The sequence below is a fragment of the Chelonia mydas genome, chromosome 3 (assembly GCF_015237465.2).
Source record: "Chelonia mydas isolate rCheMyd1 chromosome 3, rCheMyd1.pri.v2, whole genome shotgun sequence".
Classification (NCBI taxonomy): domain Eukaryota; kingdom Metazoa; phylum Chordata; order Testudines; family Cheloniidae; genus Chelonia; species Chelonia mydas.
The window spans coordinates 141,380,876-141,402,934 of record NC_057851.1 but is presented as its reverse complement, the minus strand read 5'-3'; the positions used below and the strand labels follow the sequence as shown (position 1 = coordinate 141,402,934).

Here is a 22,059-nt window from a genome sequence, read left to right as displayed (position 1 = left end):
GTCACTGCTTCTGCTGCAACTCTGCTCTCCTGCAGACACCATACCATGGCAAGCATGGAGCCCGCTGAGATCATCACGGCAGTTATGAGCATTGTAAACACCTCGCGCATTATCCTGCAGTATGTGCAGAACCAGAACCTGCAAAAACAGGCGAGGAGGCGACAGCAGTGCGGTGATAGTGATGATGACATGGACACAGATGTCTCTCAAAGCACGGGTCCCAGCAATTTGGACATCCTGGTGGCAATGGGGCAGGCTCATGCAATGGATTGCTGATTATGGACCTGGGAAACAAGCACAGACTGGTGGGACTGCATAGTGTTGCGGGTCTGGAATAATTCCCAGTGGCTGCAAAACTTTAGCACATGTAAGGGCACTTTCATGGAACTTTGTGACTTGCTTTCCCCTGCCCTGAAGCGCATGTATACCAAGATGAGAGCAGCCCTCACAGTTGAGAAGCGAGTGGCGATAGCCCCCTGGAAGCTTGCAACGCCAGACAGCTACCGGTCAGTCGGGAATCAATTTGGAGTGGGCAAATCTACATGGGGGCTGCTGCGATTGAAGTAGCCAACACAATCACTGAGCTGCTGCTATCAAGAGTAGTGACTCTGAAAAATGTGCAGGTCATAGTGGATGAATTTGCTGCAATGGGATTCCCTAACTGTGGTGGGGCCATAGACAGAACGCATATCCCTATCTTGGGACCGGACCACCTTGGCAGCAAGGGGTACTTTTCAATGGTGCTGCAAGCACTGGTGGATCACAAGGGACATTTCACCAACATCAGATGGCTGGGAAAGGTACATGACACTTGCATCTTCAGGAACTCTGGTCTGTTTGAAAAGCTGCAGGAAGGGACTTACTTCCCAGACCAGAAAATAACCATTGGGGATACTGAAATGCCAATAGTTATCCTTGGGGACCCAGCCTACCCCTTAATGCCATGGCTCATGAAGCCATACACAGGCACCCTGGACAGTAGTAAGGAGCTGTTCAGCTATAGGCTGAGCAAATGCAGAATGGTGGTAGAATGTGCATTTGGACGTTTAAAAGCACACTGGCACAGTTTACTGACTCGGTTAGACCTCAGCGAAACCAATATTTCCATTGTTATGGCTGTTTGCTCCACAATATCTGTGAGAGTAAGGGGGAAGACATTTATGGCTGGATGGGAGGTTGAGGCAAATGGCCTGGCCGCTGATTATGTGCAGCCAGACACCAGCGTGATTAGAAGAGCACAGCAGGGCATGCTGTACATCAGAGAAGCTTTGAAAACCAGTTTCATGACTGGCCAGGCTATAATGTGACAGTTCTGTTTGTTTCTCCTTGATGAAAACCCACCCCCTTGGTTCACTCTACTTCCCTGTAAGCCAACCACCGCTTGTAGAGGCAATAAAGTCATGGTTTCAAAGTCATGCATTCTTTATTAAATTCATCACACAAATAGGGGGGATAACTGCCAAGGTTGCCCAGGAGGGGCGGGGGAGGAGGGAAGCACTGGGTGGCGTGGTGGATGAGGGGAGGAGGGAAGGACAAGGCCACACTGAACTTCAAAACTTATTGAATGCCAGCCTTCTGTTGCTTGGGCACCTGGGTGAGGAGGCTCTGGAACTTCAGTAGGAGTGCGGGCGGTACACAGGGGCTCCTGCTGCCTTTCCTGCAGCTCCACCAGCTGCCAGAGCATATCAGTTTGATCTCCCAGTAGCCTCAGCATTGCATCCGGCCTCCTCTCATTGTGCTCCCCCCATCTCATCTGTCCTCGCATTCATTTTCTGCTTTCCTGGACTGACATTATTTGCCTCCACGCATTCTGCTGAGCTCTTTCAGTGCGGGAGGACTGTATGAGCTCAGAATATTTCATCACGAGTGTGGTTTTTTTCGCCTTCTTATCTGTGCTAGCCTCTGGGATGGAGAGGCTAGTGGGAGCATTGAAACATTTGCAGCTGCGGGAGGAAAAAAAGGGAGAGTAGTATTTAAAAAGACATTTTAGAGAACAATGGGTAGACTCTTTCACGGTGAACCAAGCTGTTAACATTACATAGCAGATGTGCTTTCAGTACAAGGTTGCTTTTTGCCTCTTAAATTGAGGGTCTGCCGGTCTGGTGTGAGAGATCTCACACACAAAGGGCTGAGCAACAGAATTCAGCTTGCAGGCAGTCATGGTAAGCCACACTCTCTCTGCTTCTTCAACCTTCATAACATGTGGAAATGGTTTCAAACAGCAGTACCCTTCTTTCCCATACCAAGCACCCGTTGGGTTGGCCATTTAAAAAAAAGAGGGGCTGTACTGGCCGTAAATGCATCCCAAGTCTTCAGGGCAAAATCAATCATTTAACACACTTGCTTTTAAACCCTGTATTATATTTACAAATGTACACTCACCAGGGGTGCCTTCTTCAGCTTCATGGTCTGGGAGCCTGCCTTGGAAGGGTATTGGCTCCAGGGTGATAAACAGTTCCTGGCTGTCAGGGAGAATGGTTTCTCCTCTTGCCTGCTGTGTGCTATCCTCATCCTCAAAATCCTCATGCCTGTTGCAGGAGACTCCCCCCCCCCTTGCAGGAGTCCACATACAGGGGTGGGGCAGTGGTAGGGGGGACCCCCTAGAATTGCATGCAGCTCATCATAGAAGCAGCACGTCTGGGGCTTTGACCCAGAGTGGCTGTTTCCCTCTTTGGTAGGCTTGCCTGAGCTCCTTAATTTTCATGTGGCACAGCTGCAGGTCCCTGTTGTAGCCTCTGTCCATCATGCCCTTGGAGATTTTGGCAAATATATTGGCATTTTGTCTTTTGGAATGGAGTTCTGCCTGCACAGATTCTTCTCCCCATACAGTGAAGGATCTGGTACCTCCAGTTCGGTCCATGCTGGAGCTCTTTTGCTATTCTGGGACTGCATGGTCACCTGTGCTCATGAGCTTGCCATGCTGGCCAAACAGAAAATGAAATTCAAAAGTTCCTGGGGCTTTTCCTGTGTACCTGGCTAGTGCATCGGAGTTCAAAGTGCTGTCCAGAGCAGTCACAATGGAGCACTCTGGGATAGCGCCCGGAGGCCAGTACTGTTGAATTGCGTCCACACTACCCAAATTCAACCAGGTGATGTCGATTTCAGCGCTAATCCCCTCGTTGGGGAGGAGTACAGAAATCGATTTTAAGAGCCCTTTAAGTAGACAGAAATGGCTTTGTCATGTGGACGGGTGCAGGGTTAAATTGATCTAACGCTGCTAAATTCGACCTAAACTTGTTGTGTAGACCAGGGCTAAATCAGTTAAGTTGATAAACATGAGTTTAAACAACTAAAATATATAATAAAGCAAATATACCAAGAGAATTCACTTTCCTCTCCAGATAAAAAAAAAAAAAAGACAAGTCTAATGGAAAAAAAAAGGGTTTTTAATAAATGAAGTATAATGTTACTAACAGGCACCCTTTGTTTGTTAAAAACAATGATCAAGCTGCCTGTAGTATTTCAATAGCTACATGGCATTGAGTGAGCATATCTAATTTTGGATGGGCAACCTTACATTGTTAAAAGTATATTCAGGGCTGGATTAAGGCAAGCCAGGATGCAAGGCACACCATACAGCAAGGCCCCTCATGGCCCCCCCCCACCCCATGATCCTGCCCTACACTGGCTCTCTCTTTCCCACGTTAGGTATGGTAGTGATGAAGGCTTGAGCTGGTTGGAAGTTTTCCAGTGGAATGTTTTTCCCCATTAGAAAATGCAGATTCATCCAAAACTGTGGGAATGTGTTGATTTCAACAAAACTTTGGATAGAAACTTGCCTGGTTTCCTGCCACTTCCGCAGCCCACCTCAGCAGCCTTCAGGGCTCCCAAGCTCCTCAGAAGTTTGCCAGGCAGCGTACTAGAGAGCTGGGAGCCCAAGATGATGGGACCAGAAATTTTTGAAATTTCCATTTCAGCTCTCCTGTGAAAGGTTTTTACATAGCTGACCTTTTGTTCCAATTTGGAATGGATGTATTTTTTTAAATGTGAAATTTTCTGCAGGAGAAAAATTCCAGTTCCTGCACAGCGCTCTCACAGATGCATGCGCAAGGGCAGCAGCAAGGGGCATCCTTCTTCATTCCAGGAGCCGCAGGAAGTGTACCCTGCTCTTGGGTCCTCTCTCACCCTTGGAGACAGGCAGAAGTGGGGAGTGCACTACTTACTCCAGCAGCAAGGGATGTCTGCTTAGTTGGGGGACCAGGGCTGCTGTATTTTTAGCCTTCTGGCACACAGTGCTCTGCTGGGCTGGTGTTGATGGACCTCCCCTGACCCCACACTCTGAACAGTGGGTCTTGGAGTTAACAGTCCATTGAGTTACATGGGGCAGTTCACCACATTCAGAGCTGTTATTTCAGGCGGACTGCAGACTGGACACACATAGCTGCATCAGTTATGCTCAGATCATGTTTCAAACTTTTCTTCAGTCTTTAGTGCTAGATGCTTGCATTTTTTTTTTAAATGAAAGCTGAGATTCTGAATTAATCATGACACAAGGAGTTTAGGCCCTATTCCTATATAGTATCTATGCCTCAATCCATCTTTGAATGTATTTATTTTCTTCACAATAAAGACACTGGAATGAATTAGCATGCCAAAGCAGGACAAATGGCAGTTATCTTACAGTAAAGTTTAGTTTTGCCCAAACCCCTGAATCATATAAAATCAGATTCAGCCAAATCCTGAAGTCCTTATTTAGGCCCTGATTCAGCAAACCCCTTAAGCACATGTTTAACCCCCACTGACATAAGTGCTTTGCTGAATTGGGACATCACTTCATACTCAGGAGAAGCTTTTATTCAAGTCAATGGAAATTTTTCCTGGGTGAAAACTGGGTTTCAACTTTTCACCATTGTTTGAAGTTTCAGGAACATTGCACCTGCAAATAAAAAATCATCATCTCTTTTTATCCCATTTAGTTTTTTTCTTTAATCTACCCCTAATTTATTTTACCACTTATGAGTATTTGTACAAGCATAAACTGAGCAGTACAGCCTTGTAAGGCATCTGGTCAAGAGGCAGAATTAAACTTGTCATGATTAAGAGATTTGCCATAAAGGCAAGCAAAGAGCTCATTCCTCTTTCATTGATTCCATTTTAGGTTGTAAACCAAGAAGTGAATATTTTGTTAAAAAACCTGTGTTGTACACAATACCAGAAGGTTAAACATGATTTTTTTTTTTTTTTAAGCAAGTGCAAGCTTTTGGCTACAACCCAGCAGACATTTTTCTTTGTCCATTAAGATCTCCTACACAATGTTCCAGGGGAGGATGAAATTCCTTGGGTCATGTTGTTATAAACATTCGTCACCGCAAACACACTCCTAAAGAAAGAACAGGAGACAAAATGTAAGACAGTGCCATGCTGAATGTGCTCTACCTATGGAGAATCTAAAGTCAGGACCGAACCAATAAAGCCAAAGACCAAATAAGCCACCATGAGGCGATTAGAAAAGATAATTTGCAGATAGTCAAGCTCAGTAAAAGTTAGGAGGAGAGAAATTGAACTCTGTCACTGAAAACTTGGCTTAATGGTGAAATCCTAGCGGATCTTAAACATAAAAAAGAAGCTTACAAGAAGTGGAAGGTTGGACATATGACCAGGGAAGAGTATAAAAATATTGCTCGGGCATGTAGGAAAGATATCAGGAGGGCCAAATCGCACCTGGAGCTGCAGCTAGCAAGAGATGTCAAGAGTAACAAGAAGGGTTTCTTCAGGTATGTTGGCAACAAGAAGAAAGCCAAGGAAAGTGTGGGCCCCTTACTGAATGAGGGAGGCAACCTAGTGACAGAGGATGTGGAAAAAGCTAATGTACTCAATGCTTTTTTTGCCTCTGTTTTCACTAACAAGGTCAGCTCCCAGACTGCTGCGCTGGGCATCACAAAATGGGGAAGAGATGGCCAGCCCTCTGTAGAGATAGAGGTGGTTAGGGACTACTTAGAAAAGCTGGACGTGCACAAGTCCATGGGGCCGGACGAATTGCATCCGAGAGTGCTGAAGGAATTGGCGGCTGTGATTGCAGAGCCCTTGGCCATTATCTTTGAAAACTCGTGGCGAACGGGGGAAGTCCCGGATGACTGGAAAAAGGCTAATGTAGTGCCCATCTTTAAAAAAGGGAAGAAGGAGGATCCTGGGAACTACAGGCCAGTCAGCCTCACCTCAGTCCCTGGAAAAATCATGGAGCAGGTCCTCAAAGAATCAATCCTGAAGCACTTAGAGGAGAGGAAAGTGATCAGGAACAGTCAGCATGGATTCACCAAGGGAAGGTCATGCCTGACTAATCTAATCGCCTTTTATGATGAGATTACTGGTTCTGTGGATGAAGGGAAAGCAGTGGATGTATTGTTTCTTGACTTTAGCAAAGCTTTTGACACGGTCTCCCACAGCATTCTTGTCAGCAAGTTAAGGAAGTATGGGCTGGATGAATGCACTATAAGGTGGGTAGAAAGCTGGCTAGATTGTCGGGCTCAACGGGTAGTGATCAATGGCTCCATGTCTAGTTGGCAGCCGGTGTCAAGTGGAGTGCCCCAGGGGTCGGTCCTGGGGCCGGTTTTGTTCAATATCTTCATAAATGATCTGGAGGATGGTGTGGATTGCACTCTCAGCAAATTTGCGGATGATACTAAACTGGGAGGAGTGGTAGATACGCTGGAGGGGAGGGATAGGATACAGAAGGACCTAGACAAATTGGAGGATTGGGCCAAAAGAAATCTGATGAGGTTCAATAAGGATAAGTGCAGGGTCCTGCACTTAGGACGGAAGAACCCAATGCACCGCTACAGACTAGGGACCGAATGGCTAGGCAGCAGTTCTGCGGAAAAGGACCTAGGGGTGACAGTGGACGAGAAGCTGGATATGAGTCAGCAGTGTGCCCTTGTTGCCAAGAAGGCCAATGGCATTTTGGGATGTATAAGTAGGGGCATAGCGAGCAGATCGAGGGACGTGATCGTTCCCCTCTATTCGACACTGGTGAGGCCTCATCTGGAGTACTGTGTCCAGTTTTGGGCCCCACACTACAAGAAGGATGTGGATAAATTGGAGAGAGTCCAGCGAAGGGCAACAAAAATGATTAGGGGTCTAGAGCACATGACTTATGAGGAGAGGCTGAGGGAGCTGGGATTGTTTAGTCTGCAGAAGAGAAGAATGAGGGGGGATTTGATAGCTGCTTTCAACTACCTGAAAGGGGGTTCCAAAGAGGATGGCTCTAGACTGTTCTCAATGGTAGCAGATGACAGAACGAGGAGTAATGGTCTCAAGTTGCAATGGGGGAGGTTTAGATTGGATATTAGGAAAAACTTTTTCACTAAGAGGGTGGTGAAACACTGGAATGCGTTACCTAGGGAGGTGGTAGAATCTCCTTCCTTACAGGTTTTTAAGGTCAGGCTTGACAAAGCCCTGGCTGGGATGATTTAACGGGGACTTGGTCCTGCTTTGAGCAGGGGGTTGGACTAGATGACCTTCTGGGGTCCCTTCCAACCCTGATATTCTATGATTCTATGATTCTAAAACATAAGACACTGTAATTTTGAGATATCAAAGGGAAGAGTTAGGTGTGTTGACTTTATTTTAAATATCTAAACAAAACAGGCAAAGTACTGACATCTCCCTTGGGAATCTTTTGCTAAAGAGATCTTATCTAGAAGCACTTCCAAAACCAAAGAATTAGCTTAAATTTCCTCCACTTGGGCTGGAGGCTCCCCGCATCTTCATAAGAACTGTGTGGAATCTCCATGTTATCCCATCTCTTCCTATTCCCTCAGCTCCCATTACTTGGTTCTGCCACTGAACAGGCTAAGTCTGAATCACCTTTTATGCCCTGGTTTACACTGAAAAATAAGGTCAACCTAGCTATGTTGCTCAAGGGTATGAAAAAATTACACCTTGCGCACCATAGTTAGGCCAACCTATTGCCTGGTGTAGATGTAGCTATATTGATAGAAAAATTCTTATGTCAACCTAGCTACTGCCTCTCAGAGGGGTGGATTAACTATAGCAATGGAAAAAAACAACAACAAACTTTTGGTTACCATAGGAAGCATTATACCGTGATGCTACTGTAACACAATTACGGCACCATAGCTGTGCAGCTGTAGTGCAGGTAAATCCTCTGTCTTATTTCCCCACCCCACCATCCTCAGTTTTCCTAACTAGCTCAGGTAATTTGGCCTCTGCCCTAATATACAGGGCCTACCCTCAGGAGAACTGGTGCTGTAAACACATTTTTTGGCATTCAACCATTGGCATGTTCCGAGTCAAACTAGAGGAGAGAAATCCATGTACCCTGACACGACCACTGGTCTATAATTCGTGCACCCGAACTCTCCCACATTCCACAGGGATAGATTAAAGGGTTGGCTGATGCTACCTCCACAGACACTGCACCATCAGTTCCCAGCCAATCCTAAATGGGTTGTGTAAGGAGACGAGCCGGTGGTTGGGCAAATGTCCTTCTGCTGCTTTGTCTGCACCTATCTTAGTCCTCACTAAGTTCCTAGCCAGCCAGAGTGCCATACATCCTACAGCAGGGGTCGGCAACCTATGGCACCTGTGCCAAAGATGGCATGCGAGCCCATTTTTAATGGCACACTGCAGCCTGCCGGGGTCCCGGCAGGCAGCAGCGTGCCATTAAAAATCCGGCCCGGCCCCTCTCTTCTCTGCTCCCTGCCCCCTCCTGCGGGGGCAAGGGGCAGAAGCTTGGTCCTGCCGGCTCCCCTGCCTCTTCCCGCAGTGTGCTGGGTTCCTGCCTCTCCTCCTCTCTGTCCCTCCCTTCTTGCCTGCCGATCAGCTGATGGCCCTCGTGAGGGAGGGGGTGGGGGAGGAGCAGAGTCAGCATGCTCGCTGCTTCTGGCAGAGGCAGAGAAGAAGCGGGGGCAGGGCCTTGGGGAAGCGGGGCATATCCCCTCCAGCCCCCTGCCATGAGCACCCCACAACCCCAGCCCACACCCCCAGCCCTGGCCCTCCCCCCCCCCACCCCGAAGGCCACTGCCCTGAGCCCTGCAGCCCCCTCACACACACCCAGCCCTCTGCTTGACTCCTTCACCCCCCCCCAACCCCAGCCCTGACTCTGGCACCCCCACACATACCCATGCCCCCCACACCCTATACTCCTGACACCTACACCTCCCTCACATGCCCCAGGCCTCTGCCCTGACTCTTGCACCCCCCACACCCTGACTCCCACCCTGAACACCAAATGGGAGCTTCTGCACCTCCCCCCCCACAGTCCCACCTGCACCCCTCCCACCAAATGGGAGCTGCCCAGGTAAGTGCTCACACCCAAACCTCCTGCCTTAACCCTGAACCCCTTTCCTCATTCTAGCGCCTGACCAGACCCTACACCCCAACCCCCATCCTGCTCCTTCACCCCCAGCCCTGTGCTCAATGCACTCCCACCCTCAGCTCAGTGCAGAGAGAGAGGAAGAGAATGGCCAGAACCAGGGAGAAGGTAGGTACCCACTGTATGTGGGCAGGGCCAGGACCCCAGCCTGGCAGCGGGCCCGGCAACTGGGATCCCGGCTGGCAGGAGCCAGCAGATGGAACCCCTGAGCAGCAGCGGGCTGAGCCACTCAGCCCACTGCTGGTCTGGGGTTCTGGCTGCCAGCCCCTTGCCAGCTGGGGTCCTGGCCGGAGGCCCTGCTCAGCCCACTGCCAGCCTAGGTGAATGGAACCCCAGACCAGCAGCGGGCTCGCGGCATAAGATCAACATTTTAATTTAATTTTAAATGAAGCTTCTTAAACATTTTAAAAACCTTGTTTATTTTACAATACAACAATAGTTTAGTTATACAATATATAGACAGAGAGAGAAAGACACCTTCTAAAAAACATTAAAATGCATTACCGGCATGTGAAACCTTAAATTAAAGTGAATAAATGAAGACTCGGCACACCACTTCTGAAAGGTTGCCGACCCCTGACCTACAGCATGGTGTTCTGGCTGGTTGGCTTTTAGTCCTATGCCTTGGGCCACCACTACTGATTAATTGACCATTTTCCCCTTATGGGGGAGTCCTATGGAATGGACTAGAGATTAAACCAATAAGGTTCTATAGAAATGTAATAGGATTCTGTCAAACTACTCTGAAAACTTGTAGAATATAATAGAGAATGAAGGCTTTTTATGCAGGGTTTTACCTGTAAAACCAACCTACATAAATCTGTGGAAGGGTGTAAATTTCTATTAAATTCAATAGGATGTTGCAGAAAACATATAGAAAAGTTATCATGTTCTATTAAATCCTATAGGACTTTTTCATAAGGCCCAAAAGTGTGATTTAACTTTTCTACAAGCAGCACTTCCTGGCTGTGACTGGCAAGCAGCTCCTTCTCTGCAAGGATGGATTTTCTCCATCTTCCTTTGTTTTTAATGTTTCTTCAAATATTCAGTTTTGTCTCTTCTCCTGCTTCTCTGTTTCCATTCTTCCCCCATAATATTTTTCTTCAACATTTCCCCTGCGGCTCCTGTATTGTAGTAATTCAGAGAACATGGGTTTGTTCTGAAACTTTGTGTTTCTGGATAAACTCATGTTTAGCATTTGTGCTTTGTTTAGGGGTCTGCTAATAAACAAATCTCAAGATAAGTAAACTAGTTCAGCTCCAAACTCAAAAACAAGAAGAATAAAAAGAAAGGGAACTGTAGCAATGCAATGACTCACCAGAACGGCACCTCCTGCTGGTCATCTGGGAATTAGCTTTTTTTTCTCCTGCTTATGACATGCCCTCTGCAGGCCAGTGCCTCGCCTGCCACTGGCCCAGTGTCCCTCCCAGACCCTGATACCCTTTATCCTGGGGTTCTGCCCCAGCAGTACCCCCACACCCTGGGTCTCCCCTCCCAGGGGAAACCCCAACCCTCTAAACCCACCCTGCTTCAGTGGCTATTGCCAGTCATCAGCTAGCCCCTGCTCACTAGGGCAGACAGCAGTCTGTAATGGCCACTCATTGGCACAGGGGTAGGACCTGCTGCCTTTTCCTACCCTCAGGCTGCCCTTCTGCAGCCCCAGTACCTTTTGGCCTTAAACAAGGCCTGCAGCCTGGGGGTTTACCAGGCTGGAGCTCCCCAGCTCCCTTTGCTCTTCCCCAGCCCTGTTCTGCTTCAGGTACCTTCCTCTCAGGCAGCTAGCCCTTCCCACAGAGCTGGAGAGAGACTTCTCTAGCTCCTGGCCCCCAGCCCTCCTATCAGGGCCAGCTGGGCCCTAATTGAGCTGGCCACAGCTGTGGTCAGCTAGGCAGGTGCTTTCACCCAGCTGTTCTTAATCCCTTTCCCTGCTGCAGCTCTCTCCAGGGTTGCTTTTATCCCCTGTTCTGCAGGAGTGGGGCAGCTGCCCCACTACAGGAACTATTCTGCTCTCTGAAACTAGCAAACGCATCATAGTAACTGTTGCCTTGCTGGTGGAGAGATTTGGATGCACGCTGAAGTATTAATGCACGTCATTCCTTCCTGCACTTGAATCCTGCATCTCTTCTTCCTTCACAGCATCCCTCAGCTTAACTATCCCCTTTCAAGATATATCTACACAGTGAGCTGCAGCGAGTCTCAGAGTCTGGGTTGACAGACTGTGATGGGGTGGCCTAGACCCAGAGGCCTCCTGCTAGAAACCTCAGGGTCCTACCACACTCTGTCCCTGAAAGAAGCAGAAGAAAAGTCCTTCAAGCAGCCTATAGTGGTTGTGGGGAAGCTGCCAAGGAGAGAGGCTGCAGGGAGCAGCCAATCAGGGCCCAGCAGACTCACATAAAAGGAGCTGCAGGGGTAGAGTCAATCAGTGATTGTCTGAATCTGAAGGAATATGGATGGTGTTTCTGTCTGGTTGAAAAAGCAACAGGACAACAGACAGATCAGTTGTTGGCAGGGACTCAGGGAGCAAGAGAGAGCTCCTGGCTAGCTGCTAGAATTGAAGATAGAACAGCTAGGGCCAGAAAGGATGAAGAGTCTCCAGGGAGGAAGCCCTAGGAGCATAGCCCTCATACCAGGGTTGAGGGACTATTTGAACTGGATAAAGACTGCAGACTCACCTGACCAGAACGGGGTGCTCATGAGAGGTGGGTGCTATGCTGTTACACAGACTCAGTTGGGCTTGCAGTGTTGGGCTACTCCCTTCCCCCAGGCTTCAGAGCTGTAGCTCTAGTCTGAGCTTCAGTGTCTGAACAGCTGTTGTTAGCATGGTAGCCTGAGCCCTGTGAGCCTGACGGAGTCTGTCAACCCAGGTTTTGAGACTCACTGCCACAAGTTCTTTAGACGTACCCTCAGATGTCTATTCCATTATGTCTCTGTTCTTTCCTCCTGCCACCCTGTAGTGGAATGCTCAACTGTATTATACTGTTCAGCCACTAGGTTTCTCTGGGTGTAACAGCTTAAATAAGGTAAATTCAGCAGTTCCTGGGACAGCATTAAAGGATCTTACAATGAACACATCTGGTGTGTATCTTGCTCAGTAAGAAGCTCTGTGACCAGCTCATATCTGGTACAGGAACATGACCCACCCAGTTCCTCTCTTCTCCATCATTCTGTCTTTGTTCTCTTCTGTTCCAAACCTCTCTGTTTTCAAACATCTCTTCTCCTTTTTCAATCCTCTTCCTAGAAAAGCTAGTAATAGCCAAATCAAAAAAATAAAAACACTGTAAGTTGTTCAGTTCAGCAACCAAAACTTTATGCAAAATGTCTAAACCTGTTGGGACCAAGATTTTAAAAACTGGCTGTCTAAAGTTAGACTCCTACGTTCATATTAAAGCACCTAAATAAGTGGACTGATTTTCAAAAGTGCTCAGCACCTCACAGTTTCCAGTGAAGTCAATCAGACATTTCTATCAGTGTCTAACTATGGATTCTGAAGTCACATTTTAGGCCTCCCATTCAAACAAACGAAAAAACCCCCAAACCCATCTTAGCTCAGCTCTATAGGCTTTCACTGAGAATCCCACAGAGGCTCTTACGTGAGACTTCCTGTTTATTGACACAAGAACATGTAGTAAGACCTTGTAGCGTTTCAACATTTCCATGTGAAGTCCTAAGTGGTATCATAAAGTACAAAGCAACTGGTGAAAAATTGGGGTTGGGGAAGGGACTACATATTTTTTTAACTTTATAAAAGTTCCTTTCAAGAGATGGAGCAAAAGTTCAGGGCAATTCTTATTTTTATGTAAAATGTGCCTTTCCCTAGTTAATATAATTAATAAACTAGAAGAAAGAAATCCCGGAATGTCATATGCACTGAGAAGTGTTTGTGTTGACATGAATCCTAGGTTCCGACTTCCCCGCTAGCCAGGGGGTGCTCAACCCCCCGTCCCCCAGGTCCTGCCCCCACTCCATCCGAGACCACCCCTGCCCCACCTCTCCCCACCCCTGTTCTGCCCCTGTCCTACCTGTTTCCCTCCTCTTACTGCCCCCTCCCCTGCGGTCGCCCCGTCCCCGCTCCTCCCCCTCCGTCCTGGAGCCTCAGGCACACCGTGAAACAGCTGTTCTTCGTGGTGGGCGGGAGGCGCTGGGAGGGAGGGGCAGGAGTAGATCCATGGGGTTGCGGGTGGGCGAGAGGTGCTGGGGAGTTGGGAGGGGAGCTTGGCTGTTGGTGGGTGCTGAACACCCTCTAATTTTTCTCTGTGGGTGCTCCAGTCCCAGAGCACCCACGGAGTCAGAGCCTATGATACGAATAGTGTGCAAGAGAACAGGGCTGAGATGTGCTAGGATAAATGAGGACCTTACATATGCCTCTGTGATCCAGAAGATGCTGTGCAACTCTGGAAAGGTGCCAAAAAATATTGAAGTCAGTGGGAGTAAAAGGGACTCAGGCCCTCACAGGATCAGGCCTGGGGTCAGTCCAAATGTTGGGGACTGCTTTGTTTTAGCACTGATATTCATGAGGAAGAGGAGGGGTACCTTCAGACTCCAGCGAGAGATGGCTGAATTGGAATTAATTTGCAAACTGGATACAATTAACTTAGGCTTGAATAGAGACTGGGACTGGAGGTGTCATTACACAAAGTAAAACTATTTCCCCATGTTTATTTCCCCCACCCTCCACTGCTCCTCGGACGTTCCTGTTAACTGCTGGAAATGGCCCACCTTGATTATCACTACAAAAGGTTTTCTCCATTCCGCTCTCCTGCTGGTAATAGCTCATCTTAAGTGATCACTCTCCTTACAGTGTGTATGATAACACCCATTGTTTCATGTTCTGTGTGTATATAAATCTCCTCACTGTATTTTCCACTGAATGCATCCGATGAAGTGAGCTGTAGCTCACGAAAGCTTATGCTCAAATAAATTGGTTAGTCTCTAAGGTGCCACTAGTACTCCTTTTCTTTTTGCGAATACAGACTAACACGGCTGCTACTCTGAAACATCCCTTAAATAGTTATGCTTCATCAATTGCTTTACAGAGATCTGCCTGGCAGCAAGTTACATTCTAGCCCCCCCTAGTGGATGATCACAAATATGAGCCTGAGATGACATGAAGGTGATGTAACGAGACCTAACGGATAACCTAGATTTTTTCTAAAGTTAAAACAAACCCTGTTAATATTAGGAGGGCCCTGGGCCACAGGAACTGAGGGTGACCCTTCCTTCTCCTAGAGTCAGCCCAAGAGCAGCCAAATATCAGACATTTTCATATGTGTGGCTGAAGGTGGAAGATGTCATAGCTAGCATTTCCAAATGCTCACCTTTTAACCTGCAGGGGAGTAACATATGGTGCAGCTGCTTTCACAAAGTAATGAAGGCCACCTGCTTGCATTGCAATATCATGCTGGAGATTTTTTTTAAAGGCTTGCTGCTTTATGATGTGATTTTTGTGCCATAATTGTTTCAGTGCTGAATTAGGTACTTCCGATGTCAACTGTGCTTGTCCAGTGCTGTTGGATGTGCCTGTGATCAGCACCTTTTATTTGGACCAAAACCCAGCTACAGAGGTTCCATTCCCTTTCCATATCCCCATTGCCTCACCCAAGGATGTAAAAAAATACTCAGCTGCCTGAACATAAAGTAATGTGAACCACTAAGGTCTGTTGAAGGATGGGTCCAGGAAGGCCATTCACAGGCCAGGGCCAGCTCCGAAAGCAGACTCTTAGTGAGATGACATTCAGCACCTGGTTTTCTGCATCAGAGGAATCAGGAACCCTGGAGAGACCACCCAGAGCTCTTCCTCCTATCAGAAGCAGCTAGGTCATGTAGAGTCAGTGTTACCGGAAGATTTGAAAACAATTGCATTAAGCCAATGATATTGCCTACAAATGTTGCTCTTAATTTAAAACCTTTATTTTTAATTTATATTTAATTTATCTATTCTGGTAATTAAGGTTGTGGCCTGCCCTAAAGGAGGTTCCAGGGAAAGCCATGGCTGGCTAACTTTCTCTTGAAAGGACATGGATACAGCCCTCCGATCAAGAATAGACAGTCAAGCAGTAAATCTTTGAAAACAAAAGTAATATTTATTTAGAAGTGAGTGGTTATAGTAAAAGAGAACAGATAGATAAAATAAGGTTACAATTAAAAAGAGAATGAAGCGGCACAACAAATAAAAACACAACACTACAATAACAATTTCAATTTAACTCTGGCACACAGCTACTCCTTGCTTAATGTCATCATTACGTTTTTGAAATATGCGACTAAGCAAAATATTGTTAAGAGAATCCAATTTCCCCATAAGAATGAATGTAAACAGGGAGGGTTAGGTTCCAGAGAAATTTTTTTTGCCAGACAAAAGACATTATATACATATACAGTATAAGTTTTAAATAACTTTAAACAAACAATTTAATACTGTACTCACCAATGATGATTGTGAAGCTTGGTTGAGGTGGTGAAGTCATAGGGTAGAAGACGGTGGATCGTCTGGCTGCTCCTCTTGCTGAACTTTCCCAACTTGAAAAAACACATCTAGAGATTGTTGTTTTGCTTTCCTTTTTCTTCTTCTTTCTTTATAGCAATTTGTTACATCACCAACTCCCCTAATCGCTCTGGAGTTGTGTTTCCTGTTAGGATAGTCACCACTAAGGATTTGCAAGCCAGCTTCAATCATTTGGAAAGCTTCAGAAAGACGTTTGGTAGTCAAAATTCAATGGGTTGGTTCTTCTACTTCTTGGCCCTCTTCTTCCATTGCTCTCATCACCTCTAGTTGTAGGTCTTCTCCGTGTGATTGCAGAAGTTGTGTAACATCGGCTTCTTCCACCTCATCAAAACCCACTTTCTTGGCCAAGCCGAGGATATCTTTTTTCATATCAGGGACATCTTTAAATCCTTTTAAGTCATTGACACATTCAGGCCACAACTTCCCCCATGCACCATTCATGCCTGCCTGAGTAACTTCAGCCCAGGACTCACCAATGCTATCGATGCACTTGAGGATGTTGTAGTCACGCCAAAATTGCCGAAATGTAGGCTTGTCTTCCCCATTGGTGCCTATGATGACTGAGCTGGTCTAAAGTACTGCATAAGTAATATGCCTTAAATGCAGCGATGGCTCCTTGGTCCCTGGGTTGGATGAGTGATGTGGTGTTAGGTGGCAGAAAGACAACTTTGACATTTTCACACAGGTTGTCCAGGTTCATTGGATGAGCCGGTGCATTATCAATAAGTAATAAAATCTTGAAATCAAGATTTTCCTTGGCACAGTATTCCTTCCATGCAGGGACGGCAGAGAGAGTCAGCCATTCTGAAAAAATAGCTCCAGTTATCCATGCCATCTTATTCAATTTCCAAATGACCCAAAGGTGTTCCTTTGAAAATTCCTTGAGCGCTCATGGTGTTTCAGAGTGGTACACTGTCAGGGGTTTCATCTTCATGTCTCCAGCAGCATTACAACCTAGAAGCAAGGTTAGGTGGCCTTTAGCGGCTTTAAATCCGGAAGCTGTCTTCTCCTCTTGGGAAAATGAAACTCCATTCAGGCATTCTTTTCCAGGAGAGGCCTGTTTCATCAACATTGAAGACTTGCTTAGGTGAATAGACGCCTTCCTCGATTATTTTCTTGAGATAGTTGGGGAATGTTTTAGTTGCTGCAGTATCGGCACTATTGGCCTCACCGGACATCTTGATGTTATGCAGGTGGAAGCACCTCTTGAACCAATCAAACCATCCCTGACTTGCCATGAACATCCCTGTCTATGATCTTTCACCTTGGTCTCTCTTCAAATTGTCATACAAACTTTTTGCCTTATCTTGTATCACTAGCAAACTTAGAGGTATGTTCTGCTGGTTGTGGTCCTCTATCCACACTGCGAGAAGATGCTCCATGTTTTCCATCAAACTGCTTCTTGATCAACTTATTTTAGTAGCACTAAGTGGTGTTACACACTGAGCACTAGCCCTGATCTTGTTGGCATTACTCCGAATTGTTCTCACAGTGGTCAGAGTAAGACCTAGAGCGATGCCAATGTCTACTGCACACTCACCTGCATCAAAACACCTTAAAACATCTCATTTAATACCCAAACTAATGGTTTTCCTGGTTTTCTTACTGCTACTGCTAGGCACTCCACTATCACTTGCTGGGCGTTTTTGACTCATGATACTGGGTGATACAATCACAATGGGTTAGAAATGTTCAGGGAATACTGACACAACGTAAACAATGGCTGCCACACTGAAGCAGGAGTGTCGCTTGGCTTAAGTCACAAAGTAGTTACCTACTAGCAGGGGGTGGCCAAACTACATTATAACAGAACATTGTATGACTTTAAACGAGTATGCTCTCTAATAGATCAGCGACATAATAACGAAACAACGTTAACCAGGATGACGTTAAGTGAGGAGTTACTGTATAACAATATAATCATTAACTTAATATTCTATAACTTATAACAATATAATAATTGAACATGTAACCATATATTAAACATTCAATATTAAATACTTAAAACTAAGCATCTAGTAAGCACTGGCCTGGCAATTACTAAATGGGTAGGAGAAGAACTCAGACCACAGGCATTCAGCTTTATTTACAATTGAAACCCATATGCTCTAGGACAGTGGTGGGCACCTGTGGCCCGTGGGCTGCATGTGGCTCATCAGGGTAATCTGACTGTGGGTGGCGAGACATTTTGCTGACATTGACTGTCTGCAGGCACGGCCCCCCGCAGCTCCCAGTGGCCACAGTTCACTGTTTCCAGCCAATGGGAGCTGTGAGAGGCGGCGGCCAGCATGTCCCTGCAGCCCGCTGCTTCCCGCAGCTCCCATAGCCTGGGAACAGTGAACTGCAGCCATTGGGAGCTGCGGGGGGCTGTGCCGGCGGATGGTCAACGTCAGCAAAATGTCTCGCCGCCCACAGTCAGATTACCCTGATGAGCCACATGCGGGCCACAGGTTGCCCACCACTGCTCTAGGATGTTAAAATAGAAGAAAATTCAACTTACAAATTCAAAAGTCCCTCTGAACTGTCTTACAAGGTCCTTCTGCTCCGTCTCCATTAGGGATCGTTTGTAAATTTAGGGAGCGCAGGTTCTCTGGTGAGTTCACCGCAAGCTGCTGCGGAGGTAAATGCTGCTCCGTGGTGGCAGGGACTGAAGCCCGTTGGTAGCTGCTGCGGTGGCTGCTGCAGTGGCCTCCTGCTGTCTGGGTAGCAGAAGCGGCTGTTGCCAGGGGCAATCTTGGAACCCTGGGAGGGCTGCTGTTACCACAACTGCAAGAGCTGCTCGGGAACGAGGCGAGCGAGCGTGCGTTGCAGTGCTACTGTGCGGCGTGGCTGGGATGCCATTGCTGTGGCTTGTGGTGCTGCCGCAGTAGTAGCTGCTTTGTGAGCGATGGCCTCTAGTGAGCATTGTCGGAGGCTAGCGAGCATTGTCGATGCTTCTGATAGTGGGTAGCTAGCTTCTTTGCTGCTTGCTGTAAGGAAATCGTTAGCTTTCTTACCCAGCAGGGTTCCGCTGGTGTGGTTGCTGCAGCTCTGTGAGTGTCTTCTTTCTTCCGGGTGCCCTGCAGCGTTCCGCTCTCCTTCAGGTCCCTGTCCCCTAAAAGGGTTTAGCCTGCTGGCTGTCACCTTTATATATGATTTGCAGCTCATTAGCGATAATTTGGCTGAATTATGATAATAATCAGCTTTCAGGGATTTGCATATGCTAATTTATGTCGTGTACCAACATGACACTCAAGCTCAGCCAATCAGCTTCCAGTTAGTCACATGTACTTGTCGGTCCTCCTCCCATAGACTTCTATGGGCTCAATGTATTCCTACTCAGTTTTTCAGTTGACCTGTGGATGAACCCTAGCTACTTCCTGTTTGAAAGTCCCATGTATTCCTATGGGCTACAATGTATCTGTCTGGGATTTTGCTGAGTCATTCCCCACAGGAAGTGGAATTCACCGTTGCATCACAGAAAGTGAAGTTATTACATCATATGCAATGGACCCCTATGTGCCCTAGAAACTACAGTATTCTTAATTTTTATTTAATTAAAGACTTATTCCTAAAACAAATTACTATCCTAAGCATTCCAAAGGGTCCTGATACTATTGTCACTCATTTTATGTCCAATTAATCAGTTTATAATTTTTCCGAATTTAAACGCTTTCCGAGGTTTTTCTGCAAATTTCCAATTTAAAGGTTTTTTGCCCACACTACTCCTTTGGAAGGCTATTCCAGAACTCCATTCCTCTGATGGTTAGAAACCTTTGTCTAATTTCAAGCCTAAACTTGTTGAGGGCCAGTTTATGTGCATTTGTTCTTGTGACAGTGTTGCACCTTTACTTAAATAACTCCTCTCCCTCCCTGCTCTTTATTCCTCTGATGTATTTAGAGAGAACAATTGTATCTTCCCTCATCCTTTGTTCTGTTAGGCTAAACAAGCCAAGCTCCTTAAGTCTCCTCTTGTATGGCAGGTTCTCCATTTCTCTGATCATCCTCGTAGCCCCTCTCTGCACCTGTTCCAGTTTGAATTCATCTTTCTTAAACATAGGATGCTAGAATTGCACACCGTATTCCAGATGAGGTCTCACCAGTATCTTCTACAATGGTAATAACACTTCCCTACCTCTAGTGGAAATACTTTGCCTGATGCATCCTAGGATTACATTAGCCCTTTTCATGGTCACATCACATTGGTGGCTCATAATCATTCTGTGATTCACCAATACATCCAGGTCTTTCTTATCCTTTATCACTTCCAACTGATACAGCCCCAGCTTACAGCAAACATTTTTGTTGTTAGTCCCTAAATGCATGACTTTGCACTATTAAATTTCATCCCATTTCTATTACTCCAGTTTCCAAGGACATCCAAATCTTCTTGTATGATATTCCTGTCCTCCTCTTTAGTGGCCATACCTCCAAACTTTACCTCATCTGTGAATTTTATTAGCACACGCCCACTTTTTGTGGAAATGTTAAATAATACTGGTCCCAAGACCAATCCTTGAGGAACTCCACTAGTGACGTCCCTCCTGCCTGACAGCTCACCTTTCAGCATGACCTATTGTAGTCTCACCTTTAACCAGTTCCTTACTTTCCTTTCAATTCTCGTATTCATCCCCATCTTCTCTAATTTAACTTCTGTTGAAAAAAGAGACAAGCTTCTGAACTCCACAACGCTCTTCAGGCTTCCTGAAAGCTTGTCTCTCTCACCAACAGAAATTGGTCCAATAAAATACATTACCTCATTCACCTTGTCTCTTAAGTATATTTCAGATCACTTTGTACTGTCCATGACTACACTGACCTTCACACCTCCTGAGGCACTCTTCATGGACTTTTCATGGCTTTCATTTCTGTTTGGAAATTGTGTCTCTCACTGTGGGTACTACCACAAAATGAAATGTGTAATAAAATTTAGGTAGCAGGAATGCAAACTTCTCCATGCCCTAGGTCTTGTTTTCCCCTCTATTCCCTTCTCCTGTTTCTGCCTCCCCAGAATTTGGATGCTCTCTCCAAAGTGCATATCAACTACTGATTCAGCTGACAGTTATGAGAACTATTTCAGACTCTCTTAAACAAAATAATATTTGGTAGTATTTCTTGGCAATTTACTTGAAGTAGAGTTAAATCGTAAAATGAAAAAAAGGTGTAAAAATATTCTAGCCTGGTCAAACTCAATGGAAAATGTTACGTACAAAGTATTGAAACATCTTCTTGGACCTAAATTTCTGTGTCGTCTTGACCTTTTCTCCCACTCTTGTCAGGAAACACTGTGCCAGCCTCCAAAAGGAAAATTTCTCTCAGAGCCAAATTTAGCCTGGGAGTTAGTAGTTGCAATTCATACTGAAGTCCATGAGAGTTGTGCCTTCTTACTGAAGCAAAGAAAGCCTACCAGATGCTTCACCAGGTATGTGTTTGTCTGCCTCCATTGTGACTGAAGAACCTCTAGATGCCCCATAACCTCAGAACCTGCTCCAGTGAGGTGGTGAGTATCCTCAGCTCACTGTAATGTCAATGGAAGTTGATATATACAGTGTTGTAGTACACATGTTGATCCCAGGATATTAGGGAGACCAACCGAATTTGGTCCAATACACGATATTACTTCCCCCACCTTGTCTTTCTGATGGAAGTTGACATTTACCACCTCTCAAGAGGAGCTCATCACTTTGCAGAATTGGGCCCCAATTGTTAGCATTTGGCAGTGCCACATCTCCAGTCAATGAATGACCATCACTACCCTTTTGTTTTACAAACCTGTTTTCTTTTCATTTATCAGCAGACTCAGTTATAAGACTTCCTGGGCATGAGCAGAGATAATCTGTTCTTTTCCCGTTAATCTCTGTAATGCTTAGAGCTAATTGAAATTTTTTAAATGTAAAAAGTCCATTGAAAAATGGCCTTTTTTCAAAAAAGAAAAATTGTTGCAAAAAAACTGTTGACAGGAGTTCCCCTGCATAAGGACCCCAAAGTACAAGAATCCACCCCTTAATTAAGGAGCTAGTAGTCAAGCTCAGGAAACAACCAATGCTTTGTGGGCATGGAGTTGAGCTCCATTTAGTCTTAAATCAGTGGTAACTAAACTTTTCCTGTCATGCCCCCCATTATCAGTAATGGAATCTGTCCAACCTCACCCCCCCAACCATTACTGCATAGTTGGCTCAGCTCAGCAGAGGAGCTTGGGCTGAAGGTGGATCTGGGGGCAGCATTGGGGATGGGGGAGGAGCTG

At 46.2% G+C, this 22,059-nt stretch overlaps 1 long non-coding RNA gene across 2 annotated transcripts in view; it reads right to left on the bottom strand.

Moving 5' to 3' along the window:
- Positions 1-3,136: 3,136 nt before the first annotated feature.
- LOC122465146 overlaps positions 3,137-22,059 on the bottom strand; it is a 41,642-nt gene continuing 22,719 nt past the window's right edge. The window contains exons 2-3 of one of the 2 annotated variants that reach the window (XR_006289750.1): positions 12,475-12,577; positions 3,137-5,320 (exon numbers count right to left, since the gene is read on the bottom strand). This is a non-coding gene — a long non-coding RNA (uncharacterized LOC122465146). Of the gene's footprint in view, positions 5,321-9,837; positions 10,459-12,474; positions 12,578-22,059 lie in introns of those variants that run through there. The other variant, XR_006289751.1, reaches the window with a different exon arrangement.